Here is a 13,142-nt window from a genome sequence, read left to right on the forward strand (position 1 = left end):
TCATATACAAGTACAGAATATTACAAAGCACCTGACCTCTTTTGTATTTAATGAAACTCACGATTTTTCATTTTGCTCTCTTTCTTTCTCTCTTTTATCCTCTTTTCTGTTTATTTTCTAAGCCATAAAAAATCACATCTCACTCGTTTTGTTCTCTTACGCAATGATTTTCCGCGTAAATGAAACAAGAGAGAAAGAAAAATAGAAAAGAATCTGATAAATTTGAAGTTATGTGGTCGGTGATGGAATAAGCAATTATTTTCCGTTTAGATTCGCGGAAAATTCAATTTCATCGATAGGATCGTTTCGTACCGTTTGCGACTAATCGACTTCTTGATAAAGTGATAACGTATCATGTTATCGGTCAATCGATAGTCCCTTAAATATTCCTAAAAGAAAAATAAGAAAGGAAAAGAAATCACTGTTAAATCAAAAAGAGAGAGAAAATGAAAGAATAGATTCAATTATATTGAAGTGAAAGGAAATAAAATGTTGGCGATTATGAAAATAGATATGTAAAAAGATAAAAAGAAAAAAAAAAAAAGAGGAAGAGAGAGAAAGAGAGAAATGGTAGGAATTATCCTGGATTAAAAGTAATATAACGAAACAGCTATGAAACTTGATAACAAAACGATAGAAACAACAATAGAAGGACGACTGTAACCATCGATAGGAGAAAGCTGGAATAGGATCTGCATTTGTTAAATCGGCTTGTATACAGTCGATGGTGGAAAGACTGTGCGGGTGGTAGGTGTTGTTGGAGGCCTCAAAACCAGGTCAGTATCAGGTCACTGAGCTCTCTCTCTCTCTCTCTCTCTTCTCCCCTCCATTGACCTGTTTCCTTGTCCCGCTCGTTCTCAACGGCAAATAAATTCAAAGTACTACTTGTTCAGTTTATTAATTATAAATAATATCGATAAGTGCATTTTATTACGGTATAATAAGTGAAATTTCAACGAGGTCAATGCTAATATAATCGGTGAAAAATTTTCCAATCGATTACGTATATTTCCATACGTATATCCGTGATATTGTATATGAATATTGATATGTAAATTGATATTATAAATTTGAAATAGCAAGATTCTATATTCATAAAATTTATAAAATTTTATTCATGCTGTATATTATATTGCGAATTCTAAATAAGAAAATTCAATTGATATTTACTGTACCATCGGAATGTCACCGAAACAAAATGATTAGAGTGAAATGATGGGCGTATATTTTTCTTTCATTGATGTTAGAATGATAACGTTAGATCAAATGACAATTGCTTCGACTGAATGGACACCCCTTTCAAACATATTTTCTTTTTTGATACGTTACATGTTATTATTACCAACAAATCATTTTTCCACTTATAACCATATTTCTTGCTTCTTTGTCATTTCCTTTTTTGGGATACGTAATACGCATCATGAATCTTGGTTTGTCAAACAAATAATAGACATTAAGTATCATTTCTGGATATATACCTAACAAAAAAGTTTTCTATAAGAAACGGAGATTTTCACACAGAATTTTTCGATTATATCTATCAACTTTGCTGCATTCATAGAAAATATTTGTGAAAATGGCGCAATAAAAATTTTGATTATATCATTTCTTGTAGATTTATGATAGTCGTTAATAAAAGTAAACATTTGATAAACAATCAATTTGTATTAATTCGGTTCAAATGTGATAATAAAACCGCATGATTTTTATTATTTAGTTAGATTATTTTTAAAAGCTATTTTACAGACCTGTTGCATTGATTTTTAATATAGTAATATTGAATATAGTATACATTCAAAATTCAGTGTATTCGACAATAAAAGCGACAAAATACAATACTATTCAATGTAGCTCGATAACACAAAATCAAAACTTTATAATTTAGAAACTGTGTATAATTGCGAATAATTAATCTCATTTTGACGAAAAATTTCCGCCATTGGATTTGCATTTGGTCAAGAGTTGAATGAATGAATGAATGAATAAAGAAAGATAACGTCACTAGATAAACGTATTGTCCTCGTTTCTTTTTACAGGGTATCTTTTCTGACAAGAAAATTCAAATATCGTGACAGACACAATGTTTCTAGCACATACTAGTGAACATATTGTGACAGGTATTGACGTTCTCTTCAGCCTATTTCTATCTTTTTTTCATCCTCTCTTTTTTTTTGTCTCCCTTACTTATTTTTTTTCCAGGCATTATCTTCTTTTTCCCTTGTAATTTTGTGTCTTGCATCGTTTTTCTCGATAGCACAGTTTACGTTCAAACCTATATACACATAGATATACATTGAAGGAATATTTGGTTCGCGGACGACATCATAGTGGTCACCTGTTGGAAGATGTGCAAATCATTCACCGATGACTAACTGTGGTTGATTTACAGCTTGCAAATCAAAAGATCAAGTTGGTTCTGCTAATGGGCAGGAATATGAGGGAGAGGACCATTACCATCACGCTCAATAGTCGCGAGATTATATTATAGTCCTCCATAAAATACCTTGGGGTTTTAATCGACGAGATCGACTGAGTTTCAACGCATATCTGCAGTACGTTAATGATAAAGTGGTAAAGGTTGCGATACTTTGATACGCAGAATGCCGAATGTCAAAGAGACCTTCAGACAGAACCGAAGGAGATTTCTATCGAGCATGACCATCTCAATTTTGCTTTACGTGGCACTGATTTTGGTACAGCGCAGTTGGTACAAAGGGGTTTATATTCAAGGCTCTCTCGGTGTACCGTATAAAGTTAACCACCACTGTGTCGTATAACGTAGTACGTGTAGTGACCGGATCGACAGCGTGAGCTATAGAACGATTGGGAGACATTGACGAAGAGGATGAACTCATTGAGTCATCACTTTCATCAGGAGAACCCAAACAGAATCGAAGGAGATTTCTGTCGAGCATGACCACCTCAATTTTGCTTTACATGGCTCCGATTTTGGAAGCAGCGTAATGTGTACAAAGAGGTACATACTATGGGCTGTCTCGGTGTACCTTGTAAGGTTAGTGTCGTATGACGCAATATACGTGGTGGCCGTGCTGACAGCGCGAGCAACAGGACTGTCTAATTAATAGATAGACTGTCGTATTGCATGGCAGCATAACTGGGACACATCGACGAAGATGACGCGTAGATGAACTCTTTGATTCATCACCTTCGTCTCAAGGTGGACCGAATGATGGCACAGAAAGACTATCTCTACTACTATAGTTATTTCGGTGCATATTAATATCGCTTTAGACAGCTCTTCAGAGGCCGAAAACGTAGTCACGTTTTCGGAAGAAACGAAAAGAACTTTGGCAGATTCAACGGGAGCTATCGTCGGAGCCAGATAATGGATTTCAGCGAATATGACCAAACTGAAGGAGTCTCACACTATCAGATGGGGTCAGCCCTTGGTCTGTCTAAAGGTATTTTTAGGTCTGCCGAGAAAAAAAGCACACCCGAATACACTGATACAATAGAATAACTTTATTATTTCTTGCTTCATACTTCGTACATTTAGCAATTTTCATAATTCAAGATTATATATTTAAAAAAAAAAGATTGAAAGGAAAAAAGAGAGAGAAAATTTAAAAACTTTATTTCTTTTATTCTACATATTTGTCTCTTTTTCTTTTTTCTCCACATTTTTTTCTAATTCTTTTTCAGTCCGTTATTGTTTCTAGTTAATATAGCTTTTTAACGTCTTTAGAAAATGATATAAGAAGAGAAGAATAAAGTGGATATGTTTTAAAATATTTTAAAGCAGAATGTTATAAAAAGAGTACATGAATGTCGTCGAGGTTTTTCTCTTTGTTACATTACATTTGCAGAATCTTCTTTATTTATAAACTACATAAACATAAGTTATCTGGTTTAGTATTGTCATGAGAACAAAGTCATGCATACGTGACGTCCCGGCAATCAAAGTCACGTATGTGCGACATTCGCCGTGAAACTGTTAAGGAAGTTCCGAAGTACGCGAATTGGTTTCTATAACTATTGGTTTTTATAATTAGCGTTAGTGACGGTACACGATGGCTTTCTATGCGCTATAGCTTGCCAGCAAATTCTGTTGAAAAAAGAAAAAAAAAACAGCTGCGAATAGTGCAAATAAAAGAAATATTCGCGGGCAAAAGGAATGTAATATTAAGCATTATTCAACCACGATACAAAATAATATAATAGAGAGTAAAAACTAATCTAGAGTATATTTGTTATGTAAAGTGGATTGACATGAAATTGTATGTGTGTAGTATGAAAAAACAGGTACAGAAAAAAAGATAATTAAAGATATAAATAAAATGTACAAATGTACATATGTAGTTAGAAATATAAAGAGAGATGTAAATGGGCAGGTAATTCATAAATCAAAGAAATTATATTACTAAATAAAATGTCTACCAGCGAACGATAATAAATAAAGTTGTGAAAATTTTAGTGCTCCCATGTGACGAAAAACCATGAGCGTCTTTCGTAACGCTTTTAAATAGAAGGAAAATAAAAATGATACGAGAGTGAATTTTACTTCATCGGTTTATGCATTTTCCATTTGCTTCACGAACCACTTATATTTATGCGCTCCCTCTATCGCTTTCAGTTTTCTCTACTTTTCTTCTCGCATATACTGGAATATATGTGCGTGTGTGTGCTCTTAATGTGCATTGCATGGAAAATAATTCTTGGTAGGAAACAATTCAGAAAATGTCATTTTATCCTTAAACTCGCGCGATGCGCTATAATCATCCTCGTGTAGAAATTCAACGTTGCCTATTTTGATATCCAGTATTTTCTTTCTTGTAAATATCTTTTCAATGGTCTGCTAATCAACGAGAAAGAAAGAGAGAGAGAGAGAGAGGGAGAGAGAAAGAAAGAGATTGAAAGAAAGTGAATTGAGGTTGGTCTACGAGAGATTTCGTAGTGTCGTAAGTGCACATGTATTAGTTTTCCTATTTAGTTACATATCCAATGGCTTTGCCTAAAAATTTGCCTCTATTCAGAGAATCCTTCTATCTACAGGGATCATCGATATCTCCGGTTTTAATCAATTAAATAGCACGATATCTAAGGATGCGTAACAAATATGAAAAATTTATTTAAAATTTTAACGCAGGTTAAATCCAAAACTCATAATTTAATTACAGAAATCGGATTTATTCACATTTTTCCTCGAAAAGAAAGAAAAACAAAGGACGAATAAAAATGGGAAGAAAAAGAAAAAAAGAGAGAGAAAATGTTTCAAAATTCTAGTTTGTCACACCCGCGTTTACGAACAAACGATAACAGCGGTCAAATCTCTCTCTCTCTCTCTCTATATATATATATATATATATATATATATATATATATATATCTTTTTTGCGCATATTTCGGTATCCTTCTCTTTTCCAAGTCCTTTACATTTTTAATGAGACTGCAAACTCGAGAAGAAATGAGAGTCTTTCATTCGTATTAAAAAAAAAGCAGAAAAGAAACAATAATAATGCACATCACACAACGAAAGTGTAGAAATGAGTTTTGAAACATTTGTATCGCCTAGAAGTCAGCATTCCAAGACTTGCATAGAGGACTCGTTATACTGAAATTAAATCGCAGTGTTCAATTAATACACCCGAGTTTATCTCCAAGAGAGTTTATCGTAACCGTGGGCAGTATTATTTTTCATGCTTCCAACTTTGATATACATTTATCAACTATTTTCTCAATGAATAAAATTTTACTTTTATAAAAGTACGACGGAACTCCTTCTTTTGAAGATTTTCTAAGAAAAAAAGACAACCGATGAAGACAACTCGTTTCTAACTTTCATCTTCATCTGCTTTTTTTCGAAAGTTAAGATTTCTTTTTAATAGCGAAATCGTTTTTTCTCCAAATTCTTATTAAATTTAACAAAATTTAAACGATAAAACTTTTTATCAAATTTTCAAAATCATTCGAAAATTTATCATCGTTCGAAGTATACTACAGATATTAACATCTTTATTAATCTTTACGGAAATGTACTCAATTTGGCACAACAGCAATATATCCACGCACACTTTTAAAGAATTGTGTGGAAACGAGCACGATTCGTTACATCCTTGATTTCCCACGTGTCCCCGTATTGACCACGTTTTCGCGCTATTTGCTCCATTTCTCCCTCCCTCCTCCATATTCTTTTCCTCTTTTATTTGAGAAACGTCAGTTATATTGCTGCAAGAAAAAAAAAATACGTACCATACGATATATCCCGTACGGAAATATATAATATATATATATATATATATCTTTATATTTGATTAATCGATTATTTTCATCCGAAAACCTTTTCTTTACGCTCTTCTCCATTTCTTTTCGTTATGTTTTTATATTTTTTATGGTCACTCTTTTAGAGAAGTTAAATTCGAGATTTTTATTCAGAAAAGACATAACTACGTTTTCTCTCGTTCTCTCTCTTTCTCTTTCTTATCGTCTCCATTTCTTTTCATTTCTTTGGATTTTTCCTTCCAGAAACAAATAATTACGTAACGAAGTTACGTTTATAAAACATGAATGGCCCTTCTTAGAAAATCCATTGACCCTGTTGAAAGAAACGCTTGGTGACCTGATGGATAATTGAATAATCGGATTCGAGCCATTTCGAATTTTTCACGGTTTTCAAGACACGAAAGAGTATCACGTGGTTAGAAGCAAGATCCGTCTCACTAATGATTCTCCTTAAGTTTAAATCTTAGTCATCGATATACGAAAATCGATTACTTATTGTTTCAACTTAGAAAGGAAAGAAAATTATTCGGCACGTTTACGTATTATATTGCGACGTTCTCAAAAAAAAAGAGAAATTTGTTTTATAAACCGACTGGTATAACTGAAAGCCTTCGGGGCCAGTCGTGCCATAAATAGGGATGTTCTGGTTTTTTCATTATCTTTTTTAAAATCAAAAAAAAAAGAAAAAAAAATAAAATAAAAGAAGGGAGAGAGAGGTAGACGAATAAGGTGAGGAGTGTGGTTGAAAGCAATATTATTTTCACATTGAGATGCCTTAATTAAAATTTCTTCGCGTTGCAGTACGTCGTACTGCACAGAATGACCTTCTTGTTGACATCAAAAAATAATCCTGCAAATTTGCATCCTTCTTCATAAAATTTCATTGGAAAATTTACGAGTTTTCCCTATATTTCTTCTTCTTCTACTTTCTTGTCTTCTTCACAATATTTCTACGACTACGTTGTGAATGTCTTCCGAAAGTCAATCAAAAGTGTTGAATAAAGAAGCCATTTAATTAAAAATCTGAAAAGAATATAAATGATGCCTGGTGTTGGTTAGACGAAACTTCATGAAATTGGTGACTTTTTGAAGAAGATTTCTTTTCTCTTTATCTTTCTATTATCGATTTTTCTTTGTTATTTTCTTTCATCAATGTTTTTATGCTTTTATGTTCTTGTTTTTCTTCTAAACGTACATTTAGAAGTTATAATAAATTCTGCTTTCTTTTCATTTCAGATATTTTTTTTCTTCGATAATTTCATTCGCGAACAAATGTCGATAAACACCGAGTTATTTAATCTTTCCGTTTGTTCTTCGAATGCAAAAGCGGCTTTTTAATTGGAATAAAATTATTTCCGATTAAACGAGCTTTCCATCGAACTTCTTTGATAAGATTAAATTCAAGCAAATAACTGAAGATCGATCGCTTTCAAAGTAATTTAAATAATAAAGACATTTCCAAATAAAATTTGGAAAACAAAGAAACAGATAATATTTCTTAAGAAAGAACAATTCGTTTCACATTCTTCACAAGAGTTATAATCCATTGGATATTTTTGCGTTTCGGAAAGCCACTCGCGTTATGATCACGTATATCGACAAATCGCATATTTATCATAAATTTTACAGTAACGATAACGGACATGTAATACGACTCAACGTATATGTAACACATAAATCATTCCATGTAGCACGTCGTAAACGGATCTACAATAATAGTACGTGCGCTTTTTATCGAAAGTCGTACGTTAAAGGAAACAATCTAGAAACGATTCTTGACTTTTGCAATAAAAGAAGAAAAATTATCTGCAAAGTCTTCGCTTCCGAATCGTAGCTACGTTCAAAAGAAACTACACGTCAATTTCGACGCTCAAACCTTAAATTATCGACTTTTTCCGCCCATATTTCCATACATAACTAATGAACTTTCAAACGATTTCGCTAAGAGAGTCTTGGAATAAAATTTAGTACCACCCAGAAGGAGGTCAACATATCCATGAATCTTAAGGATTCCTCGGTTAAATATCTCTCTCTCTCTCTCTCTCTCTCTCTCTCGCTTTCTTTTTCCTTCTCTTCAAGCTTTAAATATTTTCAGGTATTCTGGAAAAAATTCTTAATAAGTGAATTTTTTTCTGTGACCCGAAACCAAGGATAACATTTTTCGATCAGTTCCTAAATAAAATAATATTCCAAAATCTCTACAAGATGGTTCAAAATAACTAGCAATAACTTTCTAATTTGATAAATTACCAACGAATTTTAACTATTTTCTTTTTATTAATTAATAACACATATAGAAAACTTATATTTTACAAGACCTGTTCAAAATGTTTCTACCTTAAAATTTAATATAAGTAGGAAATTTTTTTGCCCTAGAATTAATTACACGGAAAAATCCATAGCATTGAGATCAGGAGTGTTTGAAGATCAAATATCTTTGTCCAAAATCTCTGGAAATAATTCTTTGCAGAGCCTGATCAATGAGTTTGCTCCATATACAGGTATTTGGTTATGCTGAAGATTTCAATGCCTGTCTTTATAATGTTCGCAAGTAAAAAATCTCCTATTTAAAATACGTTACGGTGGAACAAGTTAATAATTCTTCGGAAAAGACTTCACGTCACACAATAATCATAAAAGAGTGTATGAACATTGTCGAGAACTACAAAAAAGTTGTCTAATTTCGTGAAAGACATGTGAGTTTTTATACAAGACTTCAATCTAACAAAATGTTGGCAAACGTGTTAAACAGTGCAATCGTGCTCACATTTCGAGTTCAAAAAGTGTCAGCTCATGTTACGCAATTGACGGTGCGCTCGGGTTAATCGACATGTATTCAAACAAGATTTTTGGCATGATTGAATTGAAACAAGCGCTATCACATCACTCCTCACTTTTCCACAAAGTTTTTTCAAAGACTTTTAGCAATCGAACAATTAATAAGAAAAAAAAGATCGACATTTAAATAATGAAATATCTTTAGTTACTTGGAGATAAAGTTTCAACTTAATAAGTCGTCGACTCGTGTATTTAAAGATTCAAAGAAATTCCGAAAGTCCGTGCTTGAAGTATTCGCATTAAAAATCGAGCTTGCAACGAGCATGCAAGTTTCGTGCGCGATTCTTCAAAAGCAAAAACAACAACTAGAAGTCATGCTTTTGTGTATCTATTTAGAAAATGAATGAAGATTTACGCAAAGTCGTGATGTTGTAGACGAGAAAAACAGAAAAGCAAAGAAACAGGAAGGGATAAAGAGGTAGGAAGGGAAAAGAGAGGAAAAAAGAGAGAAAAAGAGATATGAAAGAGAAATTGAGAAAAACCGTGCATAATGGAGAAGGATGAGGAGAGAGAGGGAGAGACTCATGACTGACCTCAAACGTAAAACATACGTATGTGTATGTCACGCGTAACGTGTCATCTTCAATCAACCACCTCGTCAGCGTTCTATACCTTCTAATTTCCTTTACTATTCGCGTCAAGTATTTCGCTAGATTTTTCATGTCACGATCATCCGTATATTGTAAAAAGTGAAAATATAATAAGCGAGGAAGGAAAGAAAATAAGGAAATATACACGACCAAATTAATACTGCTAGACATGATTATTCTTCCTATCTCCTTGAATGAAAACGTATTTATTTGAATCGAGCAAAATTATAAATTTTAATAGATAATATTTAATAGAAAAGACATTTTTATTTTATACACATGTAACATTTGACCTTTTTATCCTCTACCATCCAATGCTTCAACTATCAATGTATCCAACTCACTGGTTCAAAACTCGAAATTTAAAACTTTATTTTTGAGGTTTTAACTAGAGTTATTACTAGCCCAATTCGTCGAATAACTAGCCAGCTACTCGGAAAGATATTCAGATAATGAAAAATATCTAGGTATATTTTATTCTATCATATCCGAGTATTTATAAATGAAGAATTCATAAATTTGTATGGGTCTATTAAAATCAGGACATCAATTTCAGTGCCCTGATCAATATTGTGATCTTGCAAACACTGATGTTGTTTTTGATATAGCACACACACACACACACACACACACACATATATATATATACATTAAAATAATAAAATATAAAAGAATCTCCTATTGTCTTGTCGTTAGAAATTTAGTTGCCCATATTTTTTAAAATCCTTATTCCTGGATTCCAGAGTTTTCTCTGACAGCATTCCTATGATTTTTAAATTATACCTGCTCCATGAATCAATATTTTATGAATGATGGATGGCATATAATACCATGAATATAAGATAGTAAATTTTTTATTCGTGTTTTTCACATATTTTTCGATTGCATCGATATTAATTGTGTATTCACAAAACAATGTTTGCAGAACGACTGACAAATGATGTATTATATGTATCTCTTCTTAATAGTGACTTAATAAAAAAGTGGAAATAAAAAAGTGCAATGCATTACTTATGAGAACTTATGGAAGGAATTTCAAAACAAAATACGTTTAAATGTTATTTATCTTTTGAAATTGGTGATGCATACGGAAAAACATTCGTACTAAGAGTATTATTTTATTATAACCGTCTATCTGAAAAGCAAGCGAAACCGATTATAAACACATTCAATTTTTTAATTATCTGTCATCAGAATTGCTATTTATAGCAGTTTGCGCGTCGTGCAGAAGTCAATTTTATCGCGTACTATATCTCGCAAGGAGAAACCTCGATATACGTATAGAATTTTGTATGTGTGAGTGAAGTTTTGAAAGTATGTTAAAAGTTGCAAGTTAGATGTCCATAGTTGGCCGTTCCTTCAAACTATCGATTTGAATCTTAAAATATGTAGGTCGTTGAATCGCGTCGAATTTTTCCTTTTATATTCTTACCATCTATGAGAGGATCAGAAAAGTCTTATGTTATGTTCTTCTAAAGAATTTTCTTTTCTTTTATACATCATATAGGCAAGTACCTAAGAATTTAATATATGTATGTACTATGAAAGGTTTTACCATTAGTTTTCTATGTATGTATGCATAACATAAGTCGGTCGAACAAAAGTATGATCTGTTCTTTGCGTTTGTCTATGGAAGGAAGAGAAAGGGCAGAAATAGTGGGTGTAAGAATGAGATGAAAGTGCGGCGTGAGCGAGATAAGCAATGAATGCGTATGCACGAATGTAAGTGGGGACTCTGGGGTGTACGTGATCTAATCATCATCGCAAAAAGTATTCGTTTGATTCGTAACTTGACTTTGAAAGTAGCCGTGCCGATTTGATGACGATCTATACAAATATATTTAAAGTAAATATTTATAACAGGATGTCATTATATTTATAATAATAGCATATAGTCTGTTTTCGATGCAAATACCTAATTATTTTAATGTAAACAGGAAAGCAAAGTTGATACACATTTGAAATGTTTTTTTTTTTTTAAGATACTTTTTTTAAAGACGATAACATTTATTTAAGTACAGACGTTCATTGATATTGAATATACATCCTCCGTCTATATATCTATATAAAATATTAATAATAAATATTAATAAAGGGGACTATAATTTTTTATATGAGGAGGGTTGTAAACATATGAAATATAAAAATATGATTAAATATAAAATAAAATGTTGCTTTTGCTTTTGTATATGTAAAAAAGAAATATTATGAATGAACAAGTAGTAATTAATTAAAAATTTGTAAGAGGAAAAAAAAGAAAAGAAACGAATAGCGTCGAGTTTCTCTAATAATTGTTCTGATAACATAATGCGTAACATGAAACAATTTTTAAACGTAACTATTAACTTGTCAAAGTATATACATCTTAAAGAACTTTTTCGTTCCATTTTGTCGATGTCGATATTATAAAGACCTATAGAGTTCTGGTTCAATTTGATGATATTTAAATTGAAAAATTCAAATCGATTTTTTTGAAAGAAAAAATGAGCAGGAAATATTTAAAGATATCTCTTTACTCACCAAACCCCTTCAGAATATTTTCAAGTTTACTTCAATATCTCAAATGTATATGTCGTGGTCTCTTCTTATCAGTGCGATACTCTCTCACGTACGGTCCCTCTCATCTCGTCCGTCGTCCTCAAATCTTGGCATTCATGATAAAAATCGAGTGTTTCGGAGTACAATTTTGCTAGAAGCTCTTCTCTTGACTAGCACTATACAAGAAAAAAAGAATGGAAGAAGAGAAAGAGGAAGAGATTCTTGGTGAATGAAGCGCGTGGAATAAATTTGCTCCAACACGGCCATACTGGTATTGAATTTCGTTCTTTTTTTCCTTCGTCTATCATTTCAGAAGACTGTTTTACGACTGGTTACGAAACTTTGAAGTACTCGAATAAATTGTGGAAGAGTGAGATAGAATCGAACCATCTTTCTTTTTCTTTTACTCCCACCCCCTCTCTCTCTCTCTCTCTCTCTCTCTCTCTTTCTCTCTCTCTCTCACTTTACGTCCTCCGTCTCGTCCTTTCCTACATTGCCTCTCTATCGTGATTCCAAAAGATCTTCAATTTTTAACACAAGTACCAAAGTGCAGTTGAAAATTCATATATCGAATTTCTATGTGATTCTAAGCAGAGACGAAAAGAAATTAAAGATCCTTAGAAATTAAACTTGAAGCATTAAGGAAGCGCTATCGGTTTTTCTTATACTTCGTTAAAACATGCAATAATTCTTCCCCACCCATTCTCCCCGAAAAAATTCCATCTTATCTCCCAGTGCAAAATTCATATTTCTTCGATATTGCATCATCGAAAAAAAAAAATAGCATATTTATTCGTATGTTATGAGGAAACGAATTAAGCCGGAAGAAGTATCTTGGAAAGCAATATAATATAAATTACGGCCTTAAACAATCTCTAAATGTTCTATATTTAATATATTAGAATATAAAGTATTTATTATATATATATATATATA

At 32.3% G+C, this 13,142-nt stretch overlaps 2 protein-coding genes across 4 annotated transcripts in view; one reads left to right on the plus strand and one right to left on the minus strand.

Annotated features, from left to right (window-relative positions):
- LOC118446898 (uncharacterized) overlaps positions 1–13,142 on the minus strand; it is a 59,869-nt gene that overhangs the window by 43,805 nt on the left and 2,922 nt on the right. The gene's annotated exons all lie outside the window — the stretch shown is intronic.
- LOC118446899 (uncharacterized) overlaps positions 1–13,142 on the plus strand; it is a 42,316-nt gene that overhangs the window by 382 nt on the left and 28,792 nt on the right. The window contains exon 2 of one of the 2 annotated variants that reach the window (XM_085656069.1): positions 512–776. The gene's annotated coding sequence lies outside the window, so the exon portion shown is untranslated. Of the gene's footprint in view, positions 1–23; positions 777–13,142 lie in introns of those variants that run through there. The other variant, XM_085656068.1, reaches the window with a different exon arrangement.

The sequence above is a fragment of the Vespa mandarinia genome, chromosome 3 (genome assembly GCF_050613455.1).
Source record: "Vespa mandarinia isolate Hongniang chromosome 3, ASM5061345v1, whole genome shotgun sequence".
In the NCBI taxonomy this organism is placed as follows: Eukaryota; Metazoa; Arthropoda; class Insecta; order Hymenoptera; family Vespidae; genus Vespa; species Vespa mandarinia.